This window comes from Oncorhynchus mykiss, chromosome 9 (assembly GCF_057628025.1).
Source record: "Oncorhynchus mykiss isolate SJ-2025 chromosome 9, ASM5762802v1, whole genome shotgun sequence".
Classification (NCBI taxonomy): domain Eukaryota; kingdom Metazoa; phylum Chordata; class Actinopteri; order Salmoniformes; family Salmonidae; genus Oncorhynchus; species Oncorhynchus mykiss.
In genome coordinates, this window is record NC_143030.1 from 77,717,528 (window position 1) to 77,735,543 (window position 18,016).

Below are 18,016 nucleotides of genomic sequence, written 5' to 3' on the forward strand. Positions count from 1 at the left end.
CCTGACCAAGCCCTGACCAAGCCCTGGCCAAGCCCTGGTCAAGCCCTGGCCAAGCCCTGGCCACGCCCTGACAAAGCCCTGGTCAAGCCCTGACCAAGCCCTGACCAAGCCCTGGCCAAGCCCTGACCAAGCCCTGGCCAAGCCCTGGTCAAGCCCTGACCAAGCCCTGACCAAGCCCTGACCAAGCCCTGGTCAAGCCCTGACCAAGCCCTGGTCAAGCCCTGACCAAGCCCTGGCCAAGCCCTGGCCAAGCCCTGGCCAAGCCCTGGCCAACTCCTTCCTTGTTAGAGTGCTGCACTTCCACCTCTTTTCTTGGGATCATACTCCACCTGGTGGTTACTGCTGTGAACCCCTACTATGTTCCCCTACTACTGATTCACATCAGATGTAATGCTTTGAGGCCTCTCTTTTTCCTCAATTAGATGTGTTGTGGTTTCCAACTTGACCGTTATAAAGTACACTACATCACCAACAGTATGTGGACACCCCTTTCAAATGGGGTGTCCGCTATTTCAGCCACACCCGTTGCTGACAGGTACTGTTCCTAGGTCATCATTATCAATACGAATGTGTTATTAACTGACTTGCCTAGTTAAATTAAAAATGTAATAAAAAAAATGGAGTATGTGCTCACACACACAAATCCCAGAGGAGTCTCTCAAATAGAATCAATCTATTCAACTAACATCTCCAGATGACAGAGATGACAGAGATGACAGAGTAGATGGGAGGTGACGAGAGGGGAAACATTCCAAAATCAAATCTGCTAAATATGTGTATGGATTTTATTGGACAATAGGTCTACTATGGGTCTAGTACCGGTGCAGGAGTTGAGATATACCTAAAGGAGTAGCAGTCATATACATCACTATTGTGGATGTCTTTCTGGTCTTCTCACCCATATAAAGGAGTGATATGGTGATGCATACTATCAATACTATCAATGGCAGTATATGAAAATGTATCTTTTACTAACCATCAAGGCAGAGCAGGCCAATTACTGGCAGAGAAGTAGCTTGCCTACCTAACATTACTTTAGTAGATACACGACATGACCAAAAGTTTGTCCCACTTTGCTTCATATAACATCCTCCACTCTTCTGAGAAGGCTTTCCACTAGATGTTGGAACATTGCTGCTATAACAGCCTCCACTCTTCTGGGAAGGCTTTCCACTAGATGTTGGAACATTGCTGCGTGGACTTGCTTCCATTCAGCCACAAGAGCATTAGTGAGGTCAGGTACTGATGTTGGGCGATTAGGAATGGCTCGCAGTCGGCGTTCAAATTCATCACAAACATGTTTGATGGAGTTGAGGTCAGGGCTCTGTGCAGGCCAGTCAAGTTCTTCCACATCGATCTCGACAAACCTTTTCTGTATGGACCTCGCTTTGTGCCCGGGGGCATTGTCATGTTGAAACAGGAAAAGGACTTCCCCAAACTTTTTTTCCACGAAATTGGAAGCACAGAATCATCTAGAAGCACAGAATCATTTAGAATGCCATTATATGCTGTAGCATTAAGATGTTAAGATGTCTCTTCACGAGAACTAAGGGTACCGAACCGTGAAAAACAGCCCCAGACCATTTGTATTTGTATTTATCATGGATCCCCATTAGCTGCTGCACAATGCAGAACACAATGTGTGCCCTCAGGCCCCTACTCCACCACTACCACATATCTACAGTACAAAGTCCATGTGTACATGTGTGTATAGTGCGTATGTTATCGTGTGTGTGTGTATGCATGTGTCTGTGACAATGTTTGTGTTACTTCACAGTCCCCGCTGTTCCCTAAGGTGTATTTGTATCTGTTTTTTAAATCTAATTTTACTGCTTGCATCAGGTACTTGATGTGGAATAGAGTTCCATGTAGTCATGGCTTTATGTAGTACTGTGAGCATCGCATAGTCTGTTCTGGACTTGGGGACTGTGAAGAGACCTCTGGTGGCATGTCTTGTGGGGTATGCATGGGTGTCAGAGCTGTGCGCCAGTAGTTTAGACAGACAGCTCGGTGCATTCAACATGTCAATACCTATCACAAATACAAGTAGTGATGATGTCCATCTCTCCTCCACTTTGAGCCAGAAGAGATTGACATTCATAGTATTAATATTAGCTCTCTGTGCACATTCACGGGCCGGTCGTGCTACCCTGTTCTGAGCCCATGCTCAGAACTAAGTCATTTCAGTCGCTGTGGTAGCTTACATGTATAGTGTTGAGTCATCTGCATACATAGACATACTGTCATTAGTAAAGATTGAAAAAAAGAAAGGGGCCTAGACAGCTGCCCTGGGGAATTCCAGATTCTACCAGGATTATGTTGTAGAGGCTTCCATTAAAGAACACCCTCTGTGTTCTGTTAGACCGGTAACTCTTTATCCACAATATAGCAGGGGATGTAAAGCCATAACACATAAGTTTTTCCAGCCTCAGACTATGATCGATAATGTTAAAAGCCGCACTGAAGTCTAACAAAACAGCCCCCACAATCTTTTCATCATCAATTTCTCTCAGCCAATCATCAATCATTTGTTCTGTGCATGTTGAATGTCCTTCCCTATAAGCACGCTGAAAGTTGGTAACAGGCTGATTGGTCGACTATGGGGCTTTACTATTCTTAGGTAGTGGAATTACTTTTGCTTCCCTCCAAGCCTGGGGGCACATGCTTCCTAGTAGGCTTAAAAATTGGGCAAATACAGTGCCTTGCGAAAGTATTCGGCCCCCTTGAACTTTGCGACCTTTTGCCACATTTCAGGCTTCAAACATAAAGATATAAAACTGTATTTTTTTGTGAAGAATCAACAAGAAGTGGGACACAATCATGAAGTGGAACGACATTTATTGGATATTTCAAACTTTTTTAACAAATCAAAAACTGAAAAATTGGGCGTGCAAAATTATTCAGCCCCTTTACTTTCAGTGCAGCAAACTCTCTCCAGAAGTTTGGACCCAACTAAAGCAGTATGTTAAGTGGGGGAGTATCATAGATTTGAAGTACAGTTTTGCTACCTCTGTAGTCAAACAATTTCGTATAAATCGGAAATGAGCTAGGTTGAATTTTGGTTATTTGAATTACCTTTTTCACCTGCTTTTTAAAGGAGAGGTTGGAATCAAGTATGATGCCAAGGTACTTAAAATCAGATACCACCTGGAGCTTCTCCCTTGACACATAGACATCTGGCTCAGTAGCATCTGTTGCCCTCTTTGTGAAGAACATGCAGACAGTTTTTTTCACATTGAGATGCAAATACGAGTCACTGAGCCTCTTTGTAACCTGGACCATTACAGTAGTGAGTTCTTGTGCAGCTTGTTGTTTGCTCTTTGCATGCACATATATCACTGTATCATCTGCATACATTTGAACTTCAGACCCAGTACAGACAGAAGGCAGATCATTAATGTACAGGCTGAACAGGAGGGGCCTCAGTATTGACCCTTGGGGCACGCCCACATCATAGCTAAGAGTGGGCGACAGCTCATTGCTCACTGACACACTGAGTTCTGCCTTCAAGGTATGATTTCATCCATCTCAGGGCATCGGGGGAAAAGTTGAACTTGGACAATTTTGTGATGAGAATCTCATGGTTAACAGTATCAAATCCTTCCTTAGGTCCAGAAACACAGCCCCAACAACGCCCCCTTTGTCCATCTTGGACTTCACATTTCAGAAGAAAGCAGTTGGCCATTTCTGTGGAGTGTTTCGCTTTGAAGCCAAACTGCATGGAGTGTAATGTGAAGGGGCTGTTGTTGATGTGGGCTTTCAGTTGCTCTGCTACACACTTTTCAACAACCTTCGACACCACAGGTAGTATACTAATGGGCCTGTAGTTACTCACGTCAGCAGGGTCACCCGATTTAAAGATGGCCGTTTTTATGGTCGACTTCCATACCCTTGGAAACACCCCCAGACCAATAGATGTGTTGGTGACCTTAGTAATGGGGCCAATGAGTGACTCTTTGTAGTTTTTAAGAAGGGTAGAGTCCAGCCCAAACACATCTTTGGCTTTAGAGTTCTTTAGTGAGCTAATCACCTTGTTCACCTTTGACACAGAAACCTTCCTTATGATGAAGACAGGTTGAGCGTCATTTACTAGCACTGAGCCCAATAAACTAGTAGAGGGGTTCTGTCCTGTGTCAGTACCCTGACAGAGTCAATAAAGTAGGAATTGAAGGCTATTGCTATCTCGACTGCATCCTGTGTTAGACTGTTATTCACCATGATTTCTAGTCTTTTTGTAGTGTTACTATGGTCTTTCCATGTTAACTTTTTTAGATTCTCCCAGATCAGTTTAGAATTTCCCTTCACCAATTATGTTAATAAAAACGTTTGCCTTGGCCTGTCTGATTTCTTTCATCACCTTATTTCTCAACATGGTAAACCTACGTCTGTCATGCTCTAATTTGGATTTTAGGGCTGTTTTTAGAGCATAATCTCGTTCTTTCATCAATTTCCAGATTTCTCCATTTAGACAAGGAAGAGGCCAGGTTTGGATTTTATTTTCTTTAGGAAGCCATTTATTGTAGTCTGGATTGTGGATAGAAAAACTTGACTATCAGCTTCCACATCTGTATAGGACAAGAGATCATTCCAGTTAATTCCCTTAATTGCAGTTTCAAAATAATTAATTCACTCTTAGGTATTCTCTTAGGTATTCTGAGCTAATCAGGCTTTCTAACAGTAGAGGTTCAACCTGTTCTTAGAAAGCTTTCTGACTATTAAGTGTCCGATTATGATCAGACAGCCCAGTAAACATATTGAATGATTTAGTCACTCTCTCTGGTTTATTACTGAACACCAGGTCAATCTGTGTTTTAGCCGCTTGTGTGCGGCTGTCATGAAGCTGCCAACAAACAGTTCTTGTGCTGACGTTGCTTCCAGAGGCAGTTTGGAACTCGGTAGTGAGTGCTGCAACCGAGTACAGACAATATTTACAAGCTACCTGTTTCAGCACTCAGCAGTCCCTTTCTGTGATTTTGTGTGTTTTACCACTTTGCGTATGAGCCGTTGTTGCTCCAAGATGATTTCACTTCACAATAACAGCACTCACAGTTGACCAGGGCAGCTCTAGCAGGGCAGAAATTTGACCAACTGAGTTGTTGGAAAGGTGGCATCCTATGACGGTGCCCCGTTGAAAGTCACTGAGCTCTTCAGTAAGGCCATTCTACTGTCAATGTTTGTCAATGGAGATTGTATAGCTGTGTGCTCGATTGCATACACCTGTCAGCAGCGGGTGTGGCTGAAATAGCTGAATCCACTCATTTGAAGGGGTGTCCACATACTTATGTATATAACGTGTATGTCCAAATCAAAGTGAGAGATTGTTCGGGTTCTACAAAATGTGTCATATTTTGTGGACATACCAATGGACAGACATTGGGCCTAACATAAATGGTTCTGGTTTGCTGAGAACATAGATATATAATCTGATTATATACCTATGGCCGAGATTACAAAAGTTATAATGGCAATTAAAACGCCACCGAAACCATGGCTTTCGCTTTCCACTAGATCTTTGGTTGGGTGATACCCATTTATTGTACTAGGTGTAAAAGATAAACAGCATACAGGTTGCTAGCTACCTTGCATATAAATGGGTTTACTGTCTTGACTTATGGGCTTAAAAAAGCACCCTTACGAAGATGGTATTCTGTTTTTGTGTGTGTAATGTACCTGTACTAGAACTAGGCCTGTACCCCAACAGGCAGGTTGCAAGATCAAATCCCTGAGCTAACCGGGTAGAGAAAAAAAAGAAAAGAAAAAGTTCAGTTGTTTTGCCCCTGAACAAGGCAGCTAACCCACTGTTCCTAGACCAGCTAACCCACTGTTCCTAGACCAGCTAACCCACTGTTCCTAGACCAGTGAACCCACTGTTCCTAGGCATCATTGAACATAAGAATATGTTCTTTAACTGACTTGCCTAGTTAAATAAAGATAAAATCGATTGTGACAAATAAATACGTTTATCAGCCAAGTTGCTCTTTTGGTTAATGAATAGGTTTTATATATTGGCTAGTCAATAAATGTTGCTACCTTACTTAAATAAATATCTTATGCAGAGCCGTGTTCGGGTCCATTTGGGTCTATCAGCTGTAATTACATAGACCGGAGACCAGATGACAGGTCCCGGGTCAGGTCTCTGTTATTTGGGATCGGGTGGACCCGTGAAAAACTCGGGTGGTCACGTTATTGGAGTTTCTCATTTCTTCTACAGTAGGTGGCAGTAATTTACCAGTAGATGGAATAAGTATCTCCACATCCGAAAATGAAGAAGAGAAGGTGTCACGCTTAGTACACCTCTCAAAGATACCGGTTCCTTCTGCTAGTTGTATTCTCACACACTGTGCCTCTTTAGCCAACTGAAGAGAAAATACCCCGACACCGATTACTCCCTACGACATCATTTTATCACAGAATTAATATCAAACGTGGTCAGTTTCGTTTTTAATTAAAAACATCCCACAGTGGCTCGCTAGCTAGGCTAGCTACTCCTGTATTAGCAGCAGCAGCAGCAGCAGCACTTGGCTAGCTAGCTAGTTGCCTGAATTATTGTTACTTGTTGTTGTTGCAGTCACATCTCAAACAAATCACAGATGTAGAACAAGCTCTTCAAGGGTAAGTGTTGCAATAGCTGTGGCTATCTAAATTATACTCCTGCTTTTGATGGCCATGAATATAAAAAAAAAGGGCGTAATGTCATAAAAATAAGGTACCTTAGCTAGTTAGCAATTTTTGTATTATTTTTTTTTTAAAGCTTTTATCACGTATTAGCTGGATTGGGGTGTCGTTGGTGACGATGACAACGAACTGTTTAATCAAGTCGACAGTTTGCTAACAGTTTGCTAGTGAACATAACGTTAGCTAGCCATCAATCAAAGGCAATGATTGCCTTGAGATTATCGGATGATCCCATGCTATTGTCACACTGACGACTAGCTAACGTTACCTCAATCACAAATGTTATCTCTAACCTAGTCAGTACAGTTCGCTAACGTTGCAAATTCAACTCCACCAGAGACAGGCTAACGTTAGCAACTGCTGGTAGCTAGCTAGCTAACCATATGCTGCACCTGCCAGTTGTTAGCTAACAAGCAAGCTAGTTATGCTAACTAACATAGTTAGCCAACTAGCTACCCAGAAACATGATGTTAATGTTAGCAAACAAGTTAGTCATTCAAAGCAACTTGCTAGCAACATTTGAAAGGTTTTGTTTGACTAGCTGACCAAATTTGTAAGGTAAGCTTGCTAACTTCGGATAATTAACGTTAGTTGTTTGCACTTTGAATAACTCGGCTAATTTGCTAGCTAACAATGATATTGTTAAGGACTGTCAAGGAGATGGTTTGGTTTTAGCTTCTAGACAAGTCTCTATCGCTTGCAAACTGTTAATGAAATCTGTGAATTCAGATACTGAGCCATCATTTAAATACAATAGATGCTTCAGGATAAGAGTTGGTATCTAACTAGCTTACTAGTTAGCTAATACATATTTGTTGCGCAAATAATGCGTTAATAAATGATAACTTATTATTTCCTGAACTGCAGCAGTGTTGTCAAAGACTAATTCAAACTCAACCTGTTGTTTTTCAATGCTTTGTGATGTTTGTCCTGAATGTTGCTATAATTTGGCAAGTTAGGTATCATTGTCATGGGTTTGATTTGAAAGCTGTTCTGCATATGTGTAGCTTGCTGTTCTCAACATATGGATCAAATGAACTTTTTTTTGCTATTGAATGTCTGTTACTCTACTGTACTATGAGTTTTTACAAACTGAGTATTGGATCTTCATACTGTCATACTGAGGACACTGTATTGATTTGCCTGCCAATTTATTGTAGCACTGTCTCCCAGTGCTCTCAGAGTACAGTGATTGTGAAACCACTGCTACTCAGTTGACATAGCATATAAGACTGATGGAGATTTCACCACAAGCAGTGAATGATAATGGGGTACTGTCTGGGACCATTATGTTCAGTAGAATACACACACACACACACACATCAAATAGGCATACGATGTACTGTCTACCGTTGCACAAGGCATTTTCTTGGGTTAGCTTGGATGGCTGCTGACAGAATAGGGAGTTATCTGACGAGTGTCAATGTCTGGAGAGAAGAACACTTTACATTCACCCAAGAGAGTCATTTGGAAATGTTTAAGGATTGATTTAAGCAGGGAATGGCAGCTGGGAGAGTAGGGAATGATGTGCAGCGTACATCTGGAAGGCTTTTCCTATGAAGTGTGTGTCAGACTGACTGAGTGAAGTGAGGATCCCTTGTGAGTGCCTGGTTGCCTAAGTCTCCACTGTTCTGCTGTGGCACATCTTTGTTGGTTTATTTGTCAATAGGCAGGATGGATGGATGGGGGGGGGGGGGGGGATTCAGTCAGTGTTTATATGTTGTTCGTATGCAGCCAGGCAGTGTGTGTGTGTTCTTTGCCTAGATCTCTCTTCCGAAACATCTTCTCCTCAGCACCTATTATCTGGGAATACAGCATTATGTTTAGTCTCGGTGGAAGTCAACAGTGAGTTAGAGAGTTGCAGTGAAAGAGGTCATCATATATCCTCCAGGGTTGGGCATGTATCCAGATTTTCATACCGTTTCTGTACCATACCATGGTATACTGTATTACCGAAAGTGCACACAAGGGGCGCTAAAAAAAACAATTTTTAAACACACAAAACAATTTTGGCAACGGGGATATTGATCCGGGAGGGGATTGAATGTTTTGGCTGTAACCAAGAAGCTTGATGCTGGTGTCCAGCCAATGAGGTAGCAAACCAAATACATAGCTGGATCCCTGAGCTGCATATCATTTATTTGATACATCTCAGGTTTCTTATAGTTTATACTTAACTTATAGTTTTATAAGCAGTGGCATAGCACACACCCCCACAGCCAAATGCCCCCCCCCCCCCCCCCCCCCCTCGAAAAAAATTCATGAATTACCCCAGTATACCGTATAAACGGTATAACGCCATACGCCTAATATCCCATATCTGTGGTGGTATGTTTTGAAATTGAATGAGTCCTTTTAATATTTTTTTTTTTACATTTCTATTTCGTTTTCTTCTTTGGGATTTGAGGCATCCCTGTATTTTGTGACAACGGGTTATAAAAAGGCCTTTATAAATAGGTTACATTTGATTAGTGGGCTATTTCTCCATTGAAACGTTGTCATTGTAACGTATGAAGTAAAATGATACAGGTTAGTGCTCGTGATTGGGTGTGTGGGCGGGGGGGGGGGGGGGTGGGGGATACAGTTACTTAAAGGGATATTATTTTTCCGCTAGTTTGCTGTACTCCAGTATTTTTTTCCTTTATAGCGCGTTCTCCATCTTCTTTTTAAATAGGCAGTCCATTTTTTTGGGGGGGGGGGCTCTTTATTTCCATGACTAATTAAAATGTGTGTTCTCATGGCTCTCTCTCTCTCCTCTCTCTGCAACAGACACGATGAGGCGATATGTTTGGAACATCGAATCGCAATAAAACCACAGTATCGAATCGCAATAGATTTAGAATCGTGAGAATCGCAATGCATATCGTATCGGCACCTAAGTATCGTGATAATATCGTATCGTGAGGTTCCTGGTAATTCCCAGTCCTAGTTAATGCATCAGAGGATCGCCTGCTTAACATTTCAGTGCTATGTTTCTTAGATGGCTTATTTATTAGCAGTGAACTGTGCCATGGTCAGCTTCTATCACCGATCATACACTATCTGTGCTTCAGAGGGACTACCTCTACACACAAGACTGCACTTGATATTTTAAGGACGGGTCTGATCTGTCTTAATAATCTATTTTTTTCCCCCTTTTTTTTCGCCCTCTGTGTCTAGTGTTTTGATATCTATTTCATTGTTATCTGCCTGGTAACATTGTTACCTTGTAGGACAATGTTCCTTTGTCCAGAGAATTTTCAGTGTTCCCTCAAAGTGCTCTTGATGGGGCCATTCATGTGCTGAACATTCATTAAAAAGAACCATCTGTCAGCCCTTACTGACAGGCAGGCAGCATGTGATGCTCTCACAACAATTCAAGCAGGCTTCCCTCTCCCACTCTCTCTCCCACTCTCTCTCCCACTCTCTCTCCCACTCTCTCTGTCTGTCTCTCTCCCACTCTCTCTGTCTGTCTGTCTCTCTCCCACTCTCTCTGTCTGTCTCTCTCCCACTCTCCCACTCTGTCTGTCTGTCTGTCTGTCTGTCTCTCTCCCACTCTCTGTCTCTCTCCCACTCTCCCACTCTGTCTGTCTCTCTCCCACTCTCCCACTCTCCCACTCTGTCTGCCTGCCTGCCTGCCTGTCTGCCTGTCTGCCTGTCTGCCTGTCTGCCTGTCTGCCTGTCTGCCTGTCTGCCTGTCTGCCTGTCTGTCTGTCTGTCTGTCTGTCTGTCTGTCTGTCTGTCTGTCTGTCTGTGTCTCATTGTTCTCCTCAAAATATGTTTTTCTGTGTCGAGTGCCAACAACCAGAGTAATTGGCTGTTGCAGTGCTTCTCATGTGGTGTTTTAAGATATTGGGCCGACACACAGGCCGCGGCACCCTGGCAGGAATGAGACCAAGAAAGTGAGACACACAGACATTCTCTCTCTCTCTCTATTTTCTACTCCAGCCAGACAGCACTGACATGGTGAATACATAATCTGTAGCCTGTCAGCTACCCTTCACCTCTCATAACATGAGATCACAGACGAGGCGAGGCACGCTGGCTCTAGATGGATCGTCCTATCTCGTCTTTCTGTTTGACAAAGCATCGCTGTTGTGTGGCACTACTATGGCTATCAGATACTATCAGCACTATTCTACCCACGTTAACAATTCAGGAACCTCTTTACCAACAAAGAGGTTGTGTTTGGCGTGTGGTACAAGATGATGGGAATCTGTTTGGCTATTTTTCTCTCCCAGAAAGCTCACTAAGGATTGTCTTGTCTTATCTTTTCCAGGGTTTTTTCCTAGCTTGTTTTTTTGCAGTGATACCGATCAGTCTACCAATGTGGGCTAGTGCATTACTGTAATAACTAGTTGGTATCTGAAAGGCTACATGCCTAAATCCCAATGTATGCTATGCTGACAGTTATCAGGAATTTCGGCTATTGTTTTGTTAGATCAACAAATCTCTCAGTAAACGGGTGTTTTTTCCATTCAATGTGCCGTTTTGCCTCTTTGAGTCAAAAGAAGACTCTATCTTGGTTGACCCCGGAGGATTGGTGAGCACAGCCAGGCGAGAGGAACCGCTGTTTTGTACCAGAGCTGATTTTTTTAAAAACGGAGATTGCCACATGCAATGACACCGCGTGACACTAGGCACTAGGTGGTGCAGTTAAAAACACACTCAGCACAATGAACACCGGTGTCTTAGAATTCACCGCCTGCAGGGCCGGAATAACAGATCATAGGCCCCGGGGACTGTTGATTGATTTCATTCCATTATATGCCTATTCTTACTGTACAATATGTGTTGTTGACTGTGATAAAGGAATGGCATCAGAAGCAGTGCATACGTTTCAAGAGAAGAAGAGAAGAAGAGAAGCTGATAACAAACTGTAACAACGCACCTTTTATAAGGAAGCATTCTGTGCATCATCACATTTGCAGACCTATGAAAGAGAGCCTACTATTTTTTAATGGGGTGAGTAGATAGTCCCCTCTACTGCAGTGTAGTCTGGGACACTAGAATGATGAGGAGGACTTCCGCTCTACTGTAGTGTAGTCTGGGACACTAGAATGATGAGGAGGGCTTCTCCTCTACTGTAGTGTAGTTTGGGACACTAGAATGATGAGGAGGGCTTCCCCTCTACTGTAGTGTAGTCTGGGACACTAGAATGATCAGGAGGGCTTCCCCTCTATTGTAGTGTAGTCTGGGACACTAGAATGATGAGGAGGACTTCCGCTCTATTGTAGTGTAGTCTGGGACACTAGAATGATGAGGAGGACTTCCCTTCTACTGTAGTGTAGTCTGGGACACTAGAATGATGAGGAGGGCTTCCCCTCTACTGTAGTTTAGTCTGGGACACTAGAATGATGAGGAGGACTTCCCCTCTACTGTAGTGTAGTCTGGGACACTAGAATGATGAGGGCTTCTCCTCTACTGTAGTGTAGTCTGGGACACTAGAATGATGAGGAGGACTTCCGCTCTATTGTAGTGTAGTCTGGGACACTAGAATGATGAGGAGGGCTTCTCCTCTACTGTAGTGTAGTCTGGGACACTAGAATGATGAGGGCTTCTCCTCTACTGTAGTGTAGTCTGGGACACTAGAATGATGAGGAGGACTTCCCCTCTACTGTAGTTTAGTCTGGGACACTAGAATGATGAGGGCTTCTCCTCTACTGTAGTGTAGTCTGGGACACTAGAATGATGAGGAGGACTTCCCCTCTACTGTAGTGTAGTCTGGGACACTAGAATGATGAGGGCTTCTCCTCTACTGTAGTGTAGTCTGGGACACTAGAATGATGAGGGCTTCTCCTCTACTGTAGTGTAGTCTGGGACACTAGAATGAGGAGGGCTTCTCCTCTACTGTAGTGTAGTCTGGGACACTAGAATGATGAGGAGAAGAAAAACAGGACTATTTTACTAGAAAACATTGTCACTCTTCGCTGCTACTCGTGCCACTGCCTGCCAGCAGCGTAGTTCTCTGAGCTAAAGGCATTGTGTTGTGTTAAACACCGCTCTGTCAAGCCTTTGACTGTGTAATAGCCAGCCCTTTCATTACCCGTGTAAGAGGGGGGGGAGAAGTGAGTTGCTTTGAACTCTTCCCAATATAGTGCACTACTTTCGACCAGAGCCCTCGTGCACTACTTTCGACCAGAGCCCTCGTGCACTACTTTCGACCAGAGCCCTCGTGCACTACTTTCGACCAGAGCCCTCGTGCACTACTTTCGACCAGAGCCCTCGTGCACTACTTTCGACCAGAGCCCTCGTGCACTACTTTCGACCAGAGCCCTCGTGCACTACTTTCGACCAGAGCCCTCGTGCACTACTTTCGACCAGAGCCCTCGTGCACTACTTTCGACCAGAGCCCTCGTGCACTACATAGGGAATAGGGTGCCAGTAGGACCACATACTGTGTGCAGCTCTGTGGATAATGAAGGTCAGGTTAAGTCATTATTGACTTATACACACACACACACACACACACACACACACACACACGCCGAGCTCTCACAGACAGACAGACACACACACACACACACACAGACACCGATCACACACACACACACACACGCCGAGCTCTCTCACACTCACACACATCGATCTCTCTCACACACACACACACCAATCTTTCATACATCCACACACAAACATATCTCACACACACCGATCTCTCACACGTACACACACAAACAGATATCTCACACACACCAATCTCTCACACAGACACACACACACACACACCGATCTCTCACACAGACACACACTTGCTTTTCCTCCTCTCTGGTAATGGCTCCTCCAATGTACAGTACCAGTCAAGAGTGTGGACACACCTTCTCATTCCAGGGTTTTTTCTTTATTTTTACTACTACCTACGCTGTAGAATAATAGTGAAGACATCAAAACTATGAAATAACACTCATGGTATCATGTAGTAACCAAAGAAGTGTTAAACAAATCAACATATATATGTTATATTTGATATTCTTCAAAATAGACACCCTTTGCCTTGATGGCAGCTTTGCACACTCTTGAAATTCTCTTAACCTGCTTCACGAGGTAGTCACCTGGAATGCATTTCAATTAACAGGTGTGCCTTATTAAAAGTTAGTGGAATGTATGTCCTTAATGCGTTTGAGCCAATCAGTTGTGTTGTGACAAGATAGGGGTGGTATACAGAAGATAGCCCTATTTGGTAAAAGACCAAGTCCATATTATGGCAAGAACAGCTCAAATAAACAGAGACACGACAGTCCATCATTACTTTAAGACATGAAGGTCAGTCAATGGGGAACATTTCAAAAACTTCAAGTGCAGTCGGAAAAACGATCAAACGCAATGATGACTGTCTCTCATGAGGACCGCCACAGGAAAGGAAGACCCAGAGTTACCTCTGCTGCAGAGGATATGTTCATTGGAGTTAACTGTCTCTCATGAGGACCGCCACAGGAAAGGAAGACCCAGAGTTACCTCTGCTGCAGAGGATATGTTCATTAGAGTTAACTGTCTCTCATGAGGACCGCCACAGGAAAGGAAGACCCAGAGTTACCTCTGCTGAAGAGGATAAGTTCATTAGAGTTAACTGTCTCTCATGAGGACCGCCACAGGAAAGGAAGACCCAGAGTTACCTCTGCTGCAGAGGATAAGTTCATTAGAGTTAACTGTCTCTCATGAGGACCGCCACAGGAAAGGAAGACCCAGAGTTACCTCTGCTGAAGAGGATAAGTTCATTAGAGTTAACTGTCTCTCATGAGGACCGCCACAGGAAAGGAAGACCCAGAGTTACCTCTGCTGCAGAGGATAAGTTCATTAGAGTTAACTGTCTCTCATGAGGACCGCCACAGGAAAGGAAGACCCAGAGTTACCTCTGCTGAAGAGGATAAGTTCATTAGAGTTAACTGTCTCTCATGAGGACCGCCACAGGAAAGGAAGACCCAGAGTTACCTCTGCTGCAGAGGATAAGTTCATTAGAGTTAACTGTCTCTCATGAGGACCGCCACAGGAAAGGAAGACCCAGAGTTACCTCTGCTGCAGAGGATAAATTCATTAGAGTTAACTGTCTCTCATGAGGACCGCCACAGGAAAGGAAGACCCAGAGTTACCTCTGCTGCAGAGGATAAGTTCATTAGAGTTAACTGGCTCTCATGAGGACCGCCACAGGAAAGGAAGACCCAGAGTTACCTCTGCTGCAGAGGATAAGTTCATTAGAGTTAACTGGCTCTCATGAGGACCGCCACAGGAAAGGAAGACCCAGAGTTACCTCTGCTGCAGAGGATAAGTTCATTAGAGTTAACTGTCTCTCATGAGGACCGCCACAGGAAAGGAAGACCCAGAGTTACCTCTGCTGCAGAGGATAAGTTCATTAGAGTTAACTGGGTCTCATGAGGACCGCCACAGGAAAGGAAGACCCAGAGTTACTACTGCTACAGAGGATAAGTTCAATAGTTAACTGCACCTCAGATAGCAGCCCAAATAAATGCTTCACAGAGTTCAAGTAACAGGCACATCTCAACATCAACTGTTCAGACGAGACTGCGTGAATCAGGTCTTCATGGTCGAATTGCTGCAAAGAAACCACTACTAAAGGACACCAATACGAAGAAGACACTTGCTTGGGCCAAGAAACACGAGCAATGGACATTAGACCAGTGTTAATCTGTCCTTTGGGACCAAATTTGAGATTTTTGGTTCCAACCGCCATGTCTTTATGAGACGCAGAGTAGGTGAATGGATGATCTCTGCATGTGTGGTTCTCACCATGAACCATGGAGGAGGTGTGATGGTGTTGGGGTGCTTTGCTGGTGACACTGTCAGTGATTTATTTAGAATTCAAGACTCTCTTAACCAGCATGGCTACCACAGCATTCTGCAGCGATACGACATCTGGTTTGGGCTTTGTGGGACTATCATTTGTTTTTCAACAGGACAATGACCCAACACACCTCCAGGCGTGTAAGGGCTATTTGACCAAGAAGGAGAGTGATGGAGTGCTGCATCAGATGACCTGGCCTCCACAATCACCTGACCTCAACCCAGTTGAGATGGTTTGGGGTGAGTTGGACCGTAGAGTGAAAGAAAAGCAGCCAACAAGTGCTCAGCATATGTGGGAACTCCTTTAAAACTGCTGGAACAGCATTCTAGGTGAAGCTGGTTGAGAATTTCTTTAATTTTACCTTCATTTAACTAGGCAAGTTTGTATTTTCAATGACGGCCTAGGAACAGTGGGTTAACTGCCTGCTCAGGGGCAGAATGACAGATTTGTACCTTGTCAGCTCGGGGATTTGAACTTGCAACCAAGAGTGTGCAAAGCTGTCATCAAGGCAAAGGATGGCTAAATTTTTTTGGTTGCTACATGATTCCATATGTGCTATTTAATAGTTTTGATGTCTTCAATATTATTGTACAATGTAGAAAATAGTAAAAATAAAGAAAAACCCTTGAATGAGTCGGTTTGTCCAATCTTTTGACTGGTACTGGATGTAAATGTGGTTGGTGAAGCACAGCAGTGTTATCTAATGCATCAATTTGTAATAAATCTGTCTCCTCAAGCTGTTGATGTGCAGGCAGCAATACTTGACTCAGTAAAGAGGATCACACCGCTTCCACTCTCAGACTGGGAAAAACCTGTTGGCTCGACAGATTGCTAGGCATATCACTATCCGATCACTGAATGAAATGGAGTGCACTTTTTTAAAGCACTGCAACATTTAGGCTTTAGGCAAGAGTCTGTTTGGCCAGAGTCTGTTTGGCCAGAGTCTGTTTGGCCAGAGTCTGTTTGGCCAGAGTCTGTTTGGCCAGAGTCTGTTTGGCCAGAGTCTGTTTGGCCAGAGTCTGTTTGGCCAGAGTCTGTTTGGCCAGAGTCTGTTTGGCCAGAGTCTGTTTGGCCAGAGTCTGTTTGGCCAGAGTCTGTTTGGCCAGAGTCTGTTTGGCCAGAGTCTGTTTGGCCAGAGTCTGTTTGGCCAGAGTCTGTCTGGCCAGAGTCTGTTTGGCCAGAGTCTGTCTGGCCAGAGTCTGTCTGGCCAGAGTCTGTCTGGCCAGAGTCTGTCTGGCCAGAGTCTGTCTGGCCAGAGTCTGTCTGGCCAGAGTCTGTCTGGCCAGAGTCTGTCTGGCCAGAGTCTGTCTGTCTGTCTGTCTGGCCAGAGTCACTTTATATTAGTCGGTGATGTTCTCTTTAGATATAAAGTACTTTTAACATTTTAGTAATTTATCCATTAGATATGTCTCTTAATCCCTGTTTTATACATGCATGAATAAAGCTGAGCAAATGACAAGGATCCAGACTAATACATAAGGTTGACTAGCACTAGAACGAGAGGAGAAATCCCCATGGTTATTATATATATATATATATATCAGACTAATACATAGGGTTGACTAGCACTAGAAACTCCCCATGGTTATCATATATATATCAGACTAATACATAGGGTTGACTAGCACTAGAAACTCCCCATGGTTATCATATATATATCAGACTAATACATAGGGTTGACTAGCACTAGAACGAGAGGAGAAATCCCCATGGTTATCATATACAAATCAGACTAATACATAGGGTTGACTAACACTAGAACGAGAGGAGAAATCCCCATGGTTATCATATACAAATCAGACTAATACATAGGGTTGACTAACACTAGAACGAGAGGAGAAATCCCCATGGTTATCATATATATATCAGACTAATACATAGGGTTGACTAACACTAGAACGAGAGGAGAAACTCCCCATGGTTATCATATATAAATCAGACTAATACATAGGGTTGACTAGCACTAGAAACTCCCCATGGTTATCATATATATATCAGACTAATACATAGGGTTGACTAGCACTAGAAACTCCCCATGGTTATCATATATATATCAGACTAATACATAGGGTTGACTAGCACTAGAAACTCCCCATGGTTATCATATATAAATCAGACTAATACATAGGGTTGACTAACACTAGAACGAGAGGAGAAATCCCCATGGTTATCATATATATATCAGACTAATACATAGGGTTGACTAGCACTAGAAATCCCCATGGTTATCATATATAAATCAGACTAATACATAGGGTTGACTAGCACTAGAAACTCCCCATGGTTATCATATATATATCAGACTAATACATAGGGTTGACTAGCACTAGAACGAGAGGAGAAATCCCCATGGTTATCATATATAAATCAGACTAATACATAGGGTTGACTAACACTAGAACGAGAGGAGAAATCCCCATGGTTATCATATATATATCAGACTAATACATAGGGTTGACTAACACTAGAACGAGAGGAGAAACTCCCCATGGTTATCATATATAAATCAGACTAATACATAGGGTTGACTAGCACTAGAAACTCCCCATGGTTATCATATATATA

At 43.4% G+C, this 18,016-nt stretch overlaps 1 protein-coding gene across 6 annotated transcripts in view; it reads left to right on the plus strand.

The window, feature by feature from the left end:
• Positions 1-6,251: 6,251 nt before the first annotated feature.
• rerea (arginine-glutamic acid dipeptide (RE) repeats a) overlaps positions 6,252-18,016 on the plus strand; it is a 338,328-nt gene continuing 326,563 nt past the window's right edge. For 4 of the 6 annotated variants that reach the window (XM_090185445.1, XM_090185450.1, XM_090185453.1 and 1 more), the window contains exon 1: positions 6,252-6,612. The gene's annotated coding sequence lies outside the window, so the exon portion shown is untranslated. The remainder of the gene's footprint in view (positions 6,613-18,016) is intronic. The other 2 variants (XM_090185448.1, XM_090185451.1) reach the window with 1 other exon arrangement.